Source organism: Delphinus delphis, chromosome 18, assembly GCF_949987515.2.
Source record: "Delphinus delphis chromosome 18, mDelDel1.2, whole genome shotgun sequence".
In the NCBI taxonomy this organism is placed as follows: domain Eukaryota; kingdom Metazoa; phylum Chordata; class Mammalia; order Artiodactyla; family Delphinidae; genus Delphinus; species Delphinus delphis.
Window position 1 is genome coordinate 14,621,660 of NC_082700.1, and position 11,280 is coordinate 14,632,939.

The window sequence follows — 11,280 nt, forward strand, 5'->3', positions numbered from 1 at the left end:
TGACTGGCTTTGTTCTGGACTATCTTTTCCAGGATGCTTTTATATCAACAGGCTTGGAAGACAGACACTTCTCTTCCCAGAGCAAAGGGCAGGCTTGTTTATAACATTGGAGGATGGAGACAGTGTCTCCTTCCAGAGTAAGGATAGGCGTGCTTATTGCTCAGTATAATAAAGGTAGTACCTCCTTTGGAGCAAAGGGAAGGCATGATTGCTGCCCATTATAAAAAAAAAATCTGGGTTCCTTAAGCTCAGGGCTCCTCCCCTGTAATGCAAACCTCTGTGTGTGCAGGAGTCCCCTGTCCCTCTTTGTGTTTCATGGGAGCATTGAGTCTCGGGGGAACAAGGAAATGCTGATATTCTTACTACCGCTACTGCTGTGAGTCATAAAGTCCTCTGTCTCTGATTTAGGCATCTCATGTCTTCTGCCAGCGTCTGGCAGACTGTGACCGGCTGACTCCTTAGCTTGCAAGTAGGGTAAAATCTCAGACCTGACACAGTTCTTTTTGTTTTTTTATAAATTTATTTATTTAATTTATTTGGCTGCATTGGGTCGTCATTGCTGTGCGTGGGCCTTCTCTAGTTGCAGCCAGCAGGGGCTACTCTTCACTGCGGTGCGCGGGCTTCTCATTGCAGTGGCTTCTCTTGTTGCAGAGCACAGGCTCTAGGCGCGCAGGCTTCAGTAGTTGTGGCTCATGGGCTCTAGAGTGCAGGCTCAGTAGTTGTGGCTCACGGGCTTAGTTGCTCCGCGGAGTGTGAGATCTCCCCAGACCAGGGCTCCAACCCGTGTCCCCTGCAATGGCAGGCGGATTCTTAACCACTGCACCACCAGGGAAGCCCCCGACACAGTTTTGACAGTCACATTGATATGCATTGGAAAGGTATTGTGTGTGTGCGCGTGTGTGTGTGTGTGTGTGTGTGTGTGTGTGTGAGAGAGAGAGAGAGAGAGAGACCTTCCATGTAAATGAGTTGGTTTAGAATTTCTGATAAACTAGCAAAATAACTAAACATTTTTAAAAGGCTGTCTCCACCACTGTTACATTTTAAAGCTGGTGGTTATCCCCTAGATTGTAGATTCTTAACAGCAAAGAACTATGCCTTCATTTCTGAAGTCACAGCTCCTTGCTCTGTGCCTGACGCATAGTAGGTATTCAGTAAGTATTTGTGGAACCAAAGTTAAATAAAGCACACCACTATAGGGTGCTTTTATATTGCACAGTCTCTTTTAATAAGTTCATTTGATAATTATTAAGCTTTACTCTTGAAAAGGGGTGTTACTAATATTTTGAGTATTAAATCATACAAATGTGCATTTTACTATAATTTTATCAAAACCTAGCTTTTCTTTAAAGGCTGGTTATCAAGCTGCTCTGCGTTTTCTAATGTGTTTTGACTCTATCCAGCCTCATGGAACAGAGCAGAGCTGGTGAGTTAAGATATTTTGCTTCTCATCATTGGACAAAATGAGGTTGAAAATCATTTTCACCCTCTGTGATCCTATGGTACTGATCTCCTATCTTTCTCCCATGAATCTAAAGAGTATTAATATTCATTTCAAAGTCATTCTCTTTGTAAGTCACATTTTCTGGGATTCCTTTTCTCTCTTTAGGAAGGCACACCTGTCTCTGCCTGGAGATGGAAAAATGTAAACAAAAAAATAATTCACCAGGAGGGAAAAGCAGTGCAAATCCTAAGCCTGTGGTTATTTGTGCATCTGAGGCTGGGATTCTCTCTCACAGTCTATTCCAGACAGTTTATCTGAGCCCAGGTGGGTCAGGCGTTCTTTGGGTCTGGGGCCGGGATGGAGTGCAAAGCTGGAGCTGAAGATTGGGAACTCTCCTTATAAAGTTCCCATTACCATCCTTGGAATAGAGCAAGGATTACTTTACTCTAAACGACTAGTATTAAAAATATTGCTGTGAATGAAAAATTCAGTTTAATGGTTGAAAACATGAGGCTTAGAGTTGGGCAGATCTCCTGTCTGGCCTGGGAATGAAACCTGCGCCCCAGAGCTGAATGGGGGTGAAATGTCATCGTATCTGTCGTGGCCCCAGTGCTGTGACTGCCCTGTGGAGAAGGGTTCAGAAATCTTAATTATAGCAACTGCTATTTCACCTATTATTTGTATGCCAGGTAGGCAGGCCAGAAAGAAACACATTTGCCTTTCCGTTGGCATGGGGTAGCGGGGGAACGGGGCGGAGGGTTGGGTCCGGTGAGGAACTGGGGCAGAAAAAGAAATAGCAGGTGTGAATAGATCTCCTGTTAGAGAAGGTTCTGGCGAAGGTGATGTCTCTGCATCCGAAGGTCCTGGGTTTTTTTCTGTGTTTTTATTTTTGTCACAGGTACTTGGGAGACAATAACTCTCATAAAGATTCATCACTCCACAGGTGTTTTGAATCAGAAAATAATGAAGAATAGGACCCAGGTTCTGGCCTCAGGATCTCCTACAGTCCATTCAAAGGTCTTTCATAAACGGTATCTTAAATAGGGATCAGGGCACTAATTCTATTAGAACTGAATATTTCTTTTCTTAGAAAAGTGCATGGTACCTTTTCTGGCTGAAATCTAACTTGAATGTGCCGCCGAACACTTTCTGCAACAAACTATGATGTAGAAAACCTGTCCCCAAATTCTGCGGAGGAACGAGGCATCACCTAGTGTGCAGAGACGGACTCGTCTGAACGAGGTTAATCTCCAGAGCTTGTTTAGTTCAAAATACTCTGTATTCATTAATTCCTTGTCATTTGTGACACACAGAGAGAAGAAGCATGTGCACATCTGCGTGTGTGCGTGTACCTGCGTGTGTGACACAGAAGAGGAAAACTGAAGGGGGAAACATGACCGAAGCTTGATGTTAAAAGGAACACTGAGTCAATGTTATTCTAGGCAGCACACACACATTTCAACTTAGAAACTGGCAAGTTGGTTGTATTTTTCAGATGCGCAAAGTGCATACTTTCAGAATGATGGAAGACTATTTCAGCATGATATTTAATAAGTCTTTTATATTGATGACAAAATGCCAGGCGCAACCAGACTGAGCCGAGCTACCACCATTCGATCTGGGGCAACCACTTTCTCAAGGGACCAAGACGCTCCCTGGTGAGCCAGACCGCACTCCGGGGGAGAGACGTTTTATTTATTTTGTGGATGAAACGATACGGCATACGCCACGGGTCTACTTGACTTTCTGCCTGGTTTCACTGCCGACTGTCTGGACCAATTTCACTATTCCTCTGTCAAAGAGCATCCCCAGCCAGCCAGCCCTCACAGCGCACGCCTGAGTCAGGAGCCAGCAACTCAGGTTTCAAAGTGACTTAGACAACTTACTGACGCCTTGGTCCCCAGTTTCCTATCTGTGAGACAGTTTTGCTTGCCCCGCTACATTTAAGAAGACGTTGAGAGAGTTCTACAATGTCTCTGGGTCCATCTGAGCTCCTTCCAAGAATGACAACTGTTGGGGGCCGCTTTTAGGGTGGTTGCCTTGCCCAGACCACACTCCTCTGAGAACTGCCTCTCCCACCAGCAGCCCTGGGCCCCAGCAGCTGGCTCACTTGACGTGTTGCTGAGCTCCTGGCCAGAGTGAGTGGAACCAAGGGTGGACGAGAGGAGGTGCCCTCTAGGAAGCCGACCCTCAGAAATCTGGAAAGGGAACCTAGAACCTGGCTCAGCTGGTTGGGAGCCGTGGCCGCTGAGCCTGCACGTCTGGAGCCTGTGCTCAGCAGCGGGAGAGGCCACAGAAGTGAGAGGCCCGTGTACCACATACACACACACACAAAATCCCTTCACTAAACAAAACAACACACATCAGCTTCCTGCTTGTTCCTTGGCATCCTTGTTTGTTAGGGTTAAGTCCATTTATTCAACATTAACGTGAAACTGAGCAGAACTTGAAAGCAGAGCCCAGAACTGAACCATTAGCAGAGTTTTTATTTTTCTTAGCACATTGAAAGATGACCCATCTCAAAGCATGTGCTGGGTTTTGACTCCTGTCCGTACACAGGTGGACCCTGGCTCCATTCACCAGCCGCAGCCGCCCCACGTCACGGGTGAAGTATGCATGTCGTTCACAGCACAGTTGGCCCATTCCAAATACACTGTCAAGGGCATCAAATGAGCCAGAAGAATTTGGGGCTGAGACCAGACGCCGTCCACCACCACTGTCCAGTGGGCCCTGGAGGTGTGAGAAGCCAAGTCATTTCTGTTCACAGGGAACCAGAGTGCATCATGACCATTTCTGTCAGCCTGAGGTTGAAAGTGAAACCCTATTCAACCATCAAGATTTGCTCAACAGGAGGTTGGTTACGGTGGGAAGCAAAGCACAGCATATACTCATAAGTAGTCCCAGACCTGTAGGTGGAGAGCTTTCCTTTCTGGTCCCTGGTTCAGCACATCATCAAAGAGTCTCTCTCTCTCTCTCCTTCATAGAAAAAGGGCCAGTACACTGTTTTAAACAGATCATTAGATGAAAAGTTGAAATACTGCTTTTAACCCCAGCTGTGTGTCCTCGAGCAAATTATTGGCTTCTCTGAGTCTCAATTTCCTTGTCTTTATTTATTTTTCACTTTTCTTCCTAGCTTTATTAAGATATAGTTAACGTATAACATTGTGTAAGTTGAAAGTGTCATATTGCACTACGATTATCACCGAGTGTGAGCTAACACCTCGATCACGTCACATAATTACCATTTCTTATTTTTTTAAGGGGCATTAGACTATATCACCTCCAGGTTTCCTTCCAGGTGTAAAGATGAGCGGCTCTTCTCCTTATAGTAGAAACTCTTTGGAGTAGGGGTCGTAATTTCAACTCCTGTGGCCCCTCCCCATTGCCCCCTCCACAGTGACGGTCTTTTCTAAAGGGGGGTGAATGTGTCATGAAAGTCTTCCTCTAAAATGCACACACTTAGGCGTCACAAACCTCAACCATTAAGCTACAAACCACCCCAACGATAAAGGCCCCTTTCCGCCGAGTAACTTCATCACAACAAGAGATTACTATCAAAAGGATGTTTGATCCTGCAACTTCCCAAGAGAGATAAGGCTTCTAAACTGATATCTATGAACTCTGTCTTTCTACAGAGGCAGACAGCGACTCATATTTCCCCACAGAAGAAGTGGGGTTAGCAGGAAAATAAGAGTGTGTTTCAACTCCTTTTCAGTGGAATTTATGGGTAAACCGAGGGGATTCACCTTGCGTTTTTTTTTTTTTATTTTTATTGGGGTAGAGTTGATTTACAATGTTGTGTTAGTTTCAGGTGTACAGCAAAGTGAATCAGTTATAAATATACATATATCCACTCTTTTTTAGATTCTTTTCCCATACAGGTCATCACAGAGTATTGAATAGAGTTCCCTGCGCTATGCAGTAGGTCCTTACTAGTTCTCCATTTTATATATAGTGGTGTGTGTATGTCAGTCCCAATCTTCCAATTTATCCCTCCCCCCTGCCTTAACCCTGGTAATCATATGTTTGTTTTCTACATCTGTGACTCTACTTCTGTTTTGTAGATAAGTTCGTTTGCACCCTTTTTTTAAATCCCGAGAGGCCAGACTCTGACTGAGAATGTCCTGATATCTGGGCATACCCAGTCTACAGCGCAGCCACAGAGAGGGTAGTTCACCTCCCCGGCCTCCCGGTCTGTTCTTCTGCTGACTCCTGCCTTGTGGGTCACACAAGGGTGCAAGCAGAGGGCACTCTTGTGAGAAAAAGTGCCAGGAACTGTGCCTCCTCTAGAAATGTCACCAAGACTCCGTTATGGAACAAGAATGAGACATCCCATCGACTTCCAGGCATTTAGGTTCTGCGGGCTGGCGTGCGTGGGGTGTTTGCTTGCTCTGTGCCGCCAACGTCCTTGCTGACTTTTGCAGCCACGTGAGGCTGAGCTATTATCAACGGTGCAACAGGAATAGGGCTCCTTGTTTGATGCAAAAACATTTGGCCAAAAATGCATACATCTTGGAGGATCCATGAAACTTTAAAGATAAGAAAAACCCAGTGTCTGAAATCAGAGACAGCTCTCTGGAAAACTGAGTGTGTAAGACGGTCAAATGGGACATAAATGCCAGTGATGTGTGCAGACCACACCACGTCTGCTCATTCTGTGACCTGATGAGTGTTATTTTGAACTGAAGTGACTTTGTATAAGCATGGATATTTTCCCTTTTTTCTTCTATTTTTTCAAGAAGGAAGAAAATAAATTAAACCCAGTAGTAGCCAATGAGTAAATATGTTATCTATTGTTAAAATTTATCTATAGCCGTACCCATAGAAAAATTCATGTAAGAGTGTAACTTCATAATTAATTTTAATATGTACTTTTGGATCATTTCTTTTATAATTTTCATCACAGTGATTTTTTTTATAGAAAAGTAACATTTTTATGGCAGTCTCTGATGTCTCTATTCCCCACAGAGAACAGACACACTTGTCTCCGACTGTTAAACTTCCTTTTACTGAGTCGGTGATCACTCTGCATTGTCAATCACTGCTTGTAAGTACATCTCCTTCAACAGACCATGGAGTCCTTGAAATAAAGGGACATCCCTCCCTTAGGCTTAAAATACTTAGCAATTGGTACATATGAGATATATAATAAAGAATTATTACATAAATAAGTAAATTTACCATTACAGAACCATGTTACATAATGCAAAAAAATGTATATCTATCTATCTATCTATCTATATAATGAAGTCTCAAGTCTAATGGGCCAAAACAAAAACAGAAAAGGAAAAAACTAACTTAATTTGTAACATTCCTTTTTATCTGATGTCAATGTTTTTCTCCAATAAGCCATCGATAGGTAAAAGGCAAATGTTAAATCCCCATTGCTAGCAATGCATCATACAGAAGCAACACCATCCAAACAAAAACACATTCTTGGTCAACTTGAGTTTTCTCTCAAATATATATAAATTGAGATCCAATAAAAGGAATTTAATTCCTGTCCAGAGTAATTCAGGGAATCTTTTCTGGAGGAGATCTCTGTCAAGATGAAATAATGCAGTCTGCTTGAGCTGAGTCCAAGTATTTTAGAATGTGTTGCCCTCACCATTTTTGAAAGTCCAAAATAGAGGATCTAAAAAAAAAAATCCACAACTTTTTTTTTTTCTCTGAATGGAACATTCCATTTCAGTGCAATTCATCAATTTTTTCCACCTTGCTCTTATTACTGTTTTTTTACCAGATGCCCATTTCTTTCTGTTATTTCTTTCCATGCCCATGCATCCATGCCTGGTAACCTGAGGTTTATTTCTTTTTATTTTTTAATTGAAGTATAGTTGATTTACAATGTCGTGTTAATTACTGCTATACAGCAAAGTGATTCAGTTATACATATATATATATATATATATATATATATATATATATACACTTCTTAATATCTATTCTTTTCCATTATGGTTTATCATAGGATATTGAATATAGTTTTCTGTGCTATGCAGTAGGTCCTTGTTGTTTACCCATTATATACGTAAAGGTTTACACCTGCTAACCCCAACCTCCCACTTCACCCCTCCCCCCAGCCTCCTCCTCCTTGGCAACTACCAGTCCCAGGTTTATTTTGGTGGAGCGTTCTGGCTGTGGCCAGGGTCAGAGGAAAAAAGTTAGTCTTCACTTGCAAGTTTTAAAATGCTGTTTTATGGACCATATCGAGGATTGTTTTTCTTTCTCAAAATCTTTCTAAGAGAAAAAACGTACACCATTTAGGGAGCTTCATACTGGGAACAGTCTGCATCCTGGGCTGTATTGTCTCTTCACTCTTAGGGGGCAAAGCAGGCACTGTGCTTCCCACAATCACATGATTAAGATGACCCCATTTTTGTCCTCTGCTCCAAGGTCTCTGGACTAGGAAAGAGCCTGGTAGCCTGTACAGCAAGACAAAACGTGGCAGTTGGATCATATCCTGTATCTAGAGAAGAGCTTCAGGGAAGATGGTCTGCTTAGCTCTGCATTACGCTTCATTGGAGCACAGCTCACCAGAAGCAAAGCACTAGCAAGTGACATTGTCCGGGACCCTTACCTTGAACTTTTTTCTACCGGAAAAAGGGGGATAGACTGGGGAGGGGAGGGGATGGAAGATTCTTCCCTCCGTGTCTGACTTGAACATCATCCATTTATACCTCCTGGACCCCAGCATTAGTTAATGGAAGTAGGATGTGAGAAAGTAAAATGAGAACATAGACAGTCAGACAATAGAATCTCAGCCTAGGAAAGGACTTTAAAGCATTTCTGTTCTACCCGGTTACCTGCCGTTGAAATTCCTCTATAATATCTCTGCCAAGCAGTTACCTGGTGTTTAGTTAGACAGTGAATAAGACAATCCACTCAGAGTGTGGCTATCACCGTCCTCAGAAGGATGCACTGTTCTCAGGAGGACCCTGTCACCTCTTGGAGATCTAGATGTTTTGGCCATAGGTGTGACTATTCTGACCTCAGGCATTTTGTGTTGATCTGGTTAGATCGTTGGTCAGAATGCAGGGTCACAGCTTCCATCGTTAGGTCTCATGACACTAGGAGGCTTATTTGTTTATTTTGCAAGGAGAGCCCAAGAGGAGATGAAAAAACCCCCAAATGTTCTGCAAGCCCTTTCGCTTCCCAAACATGGTAGCCAGCACTTCCACTGGCTCTGTTTAAGGGTTTCTTTCCCTTTGCTGTGTGTGACCATGCCTAGCCACCCAAGGAACGGCCTGCTATAGGCTCTGACCTGTGCTCTGATCTTTCCTGAGGGATAGTTTATCGCACCAGACATCTCGGCAGTCTGGTTCAGGCCACAGATTCGGACCCCTGGATTTCCCTTCCGGATCCTAATTTTGCCGTCACACCTCAAGGACACCACTACCCATTCAAGCCCCATTGCTTCCTCTTCCCTTTGTTTATTTTCAGTCATAGAGTTTGCCAGTATGATAGTAAAATACCACCATATTCACGTATTCTTTACTTCTAAAGAATTGAATGAAAATAAAGTGAGCCATTGCCTTCTTCTAAGGAGCTGAGGATCTTTTGGTCAATAACCATTACTAAGCTCTCATTATATGCCAGAAGTCAACTTGATATTTTTTTCTAATCCCATCATTGTTTTGAAATACATATTTTGAAATTGACCCTGAAATTGACAGATCTTTTAATCTTTTTTTTTTCTTTTTTTTTTGGCGATACGCGGGTCTCTCACTGCTGTGGCCTCCCCCGTTGCGGAGCACAGGCTCCGGACGCGCAGGCTCAGCGGCCATGGCTCACGGGCCCAGCCGCTCCGCGGCATGTGGGATCTTCCCGGACCGGGGCACGAACCCGTGTCCCCTGCATCGGCAGGCGGACTCTCAACCACTGCGCCACCAGGGAAGCCCCTTTTTATCTTTTTAAACATCATTTTAATGGTGTGGCTCTTCTGCTTCCTCCCATCACAATCCTTCTTGCATTTTCTGCTCCAAGAGGTGGAGGAGTAGAGTTCTGTTCTACACCAAGGAGACAGTTGGCACTCAATGAATAAAAGAGATCGTAGACCAGGGGAACACTCAGAAAATATAATTATTAAAGCAGAGATGTATGGTAGGGCTTTCAGCAACAGAGCTGCTTGAAACTCCTTCAGAAAGAAGAGCTAGAATTCCTTATCTTCCTTTTATTTTAGCATCCAGACTTCCCCTCCTGGCTCCTAAAAACCAGCTTAAGCTCCTTTCTGCTCCATAGCTTGTCGGTGACTAATCATAGTATAAACGTTCCTCTCCAGCTATAAGTAACACTGGAGATGCCAAAACTCAGAGAAGCATTAAATCACATGGAACGTTCGTATCAGTAGAACGCAGGTCCTCTAATGATCACTACCTGCTATAACAGTACGATTCAAGGATCCACCTGGAAACAGACCCCCTTATCATTTGCTGACAAAGAAGGCTAAGAAGTGCTTCTTAGCTGGAAAGACACTCAACTTATATTGTACCACTCTTGTTTTCTCCTCCCACATGGGCCGTGTACCCTGAAGGAAATACTTCTTAGATGTGTTCGGAGGTTCTGTCCATTCTTCAACCCTGAGGTGACAGTGGCAGATGGCTACCGCCCTTCTCTTAGGCACCATGATACCTAAATTACCACGTAACGATGGGACCCATTCTGATGTCAGAAGCTAATGTCCTGTGAGGCGAATGGGCTGCTTCTCAGAAGACCTGGAATAAATGAGGGGCAGTGGAAGTGGTCCCCCCACCGAGTGCAAGTAGTAAGCAGGTGCATGGTGTGCAGAGAATTTAAAAGCAATGATAAGATCAACTATCTTGTGTGTGTGTGTGTGTGTGTGTGCGTGCCTGTGTTTGTATCTTTGGCTCCCAGAAGCCCCACTGAGAGTGATTTGTTTTGAATATCGATGCCTGTTCTGGTTGAGACTTTTCCTTCCCTCTTAAAGGTTTCAGCAGAAGCTGTGAAAAGGTACAGATCAGAGCATATAACATTCCCTAAGGGACTTCTCGGAGGCTCACACTTCATGTGCCAGACTCGCTCGTTTCAGGATAAGTATTTGACATGCTTTGTTACCTGATTAAACCTGCATGTTTTTCCTTCTGGCTTATTACTGTCTGAGGCACTGTGTTGTGAAATGAAAATTACTGGCATTTGCCTGCCAAATGCAGTGATTCAGAGAATTGTGAATTAGGATTCTTTAATTACAGAGATCTGTGCCTGATAGGTTAATTTCAAAAGCAAAGTTAACCACATGTGTTCTATTTATTTTCAAACTAATTCTATTGAATTACATTTCACTTAAAAGGCCTTCTTGGTCCCCTTTTAATAAACAAAGAACAAAAGACAAATGCTTTGTTAAGATTCAATCTCATTTCACCTGGGCTACAGAATGAAGAGGAAAATTACATTCTCATGAAATAGAATTCAAACACCAGTGATTTTTATGAGATGTTGCTTTAATAGTACTATTATTTGGTATTATTATTCTGAACTATTTTTATATTAAATTATTTGAGAATAAATAAGGTGATTTATGGGGGGAAGACAGAAGGTTCTGTTTTAAGCTCACATGGTTTTCTCTATTCCCCATTGATGTTTAGATTTTGCGGATCACAGGCTCTAGGCGTGCGGGCTTCAGTAGTTGTGGCGCACGGGCTTAGTTGTTCCACGGCATGTGGGATCTTCCCGGGCCAGGGTTCAAACCCGTGTCTCCTGCACTGGCAGGCGGATTCTTAACCACTGCGCCACCAGGGAAGCCCCAAAGACATTTACTTTTAAAGGATATATCCATTATAGTTATTTTAAGTTTTTCTTCCTTTATTAAAAGCAAGGTGTGC

General features: G+C 43.3%; 1 protein-coding gene across 2 annotated transcripts in view; it reads left to right on the plus strand.

Annotated features, from left to right (window-relative positions):
• The window catches only part of COG6 (component of oligomeric golgi complex 6), a 279,030-nt gene extending 268,089 nt beyond the window's left edge, over nt 1–10,941 (plus strand). The window contains exon 24 of one of the 2 annotated variants that reach the window (XR_009516824.1): nt 10,389–10,941. The gene's annotated coding sequence lies outside the window, so the exon portion shown is untranslated. Of the gene's footprint in view, nt 1–6,409; nt 6,585–10,388 lie in introns of those variants that run through there. The other variant, XR_009516823.1, reaches the window with a different exon arrangement.
• Nucleotides 10,942–11,280: the final 339 nt, after the last annotated feature.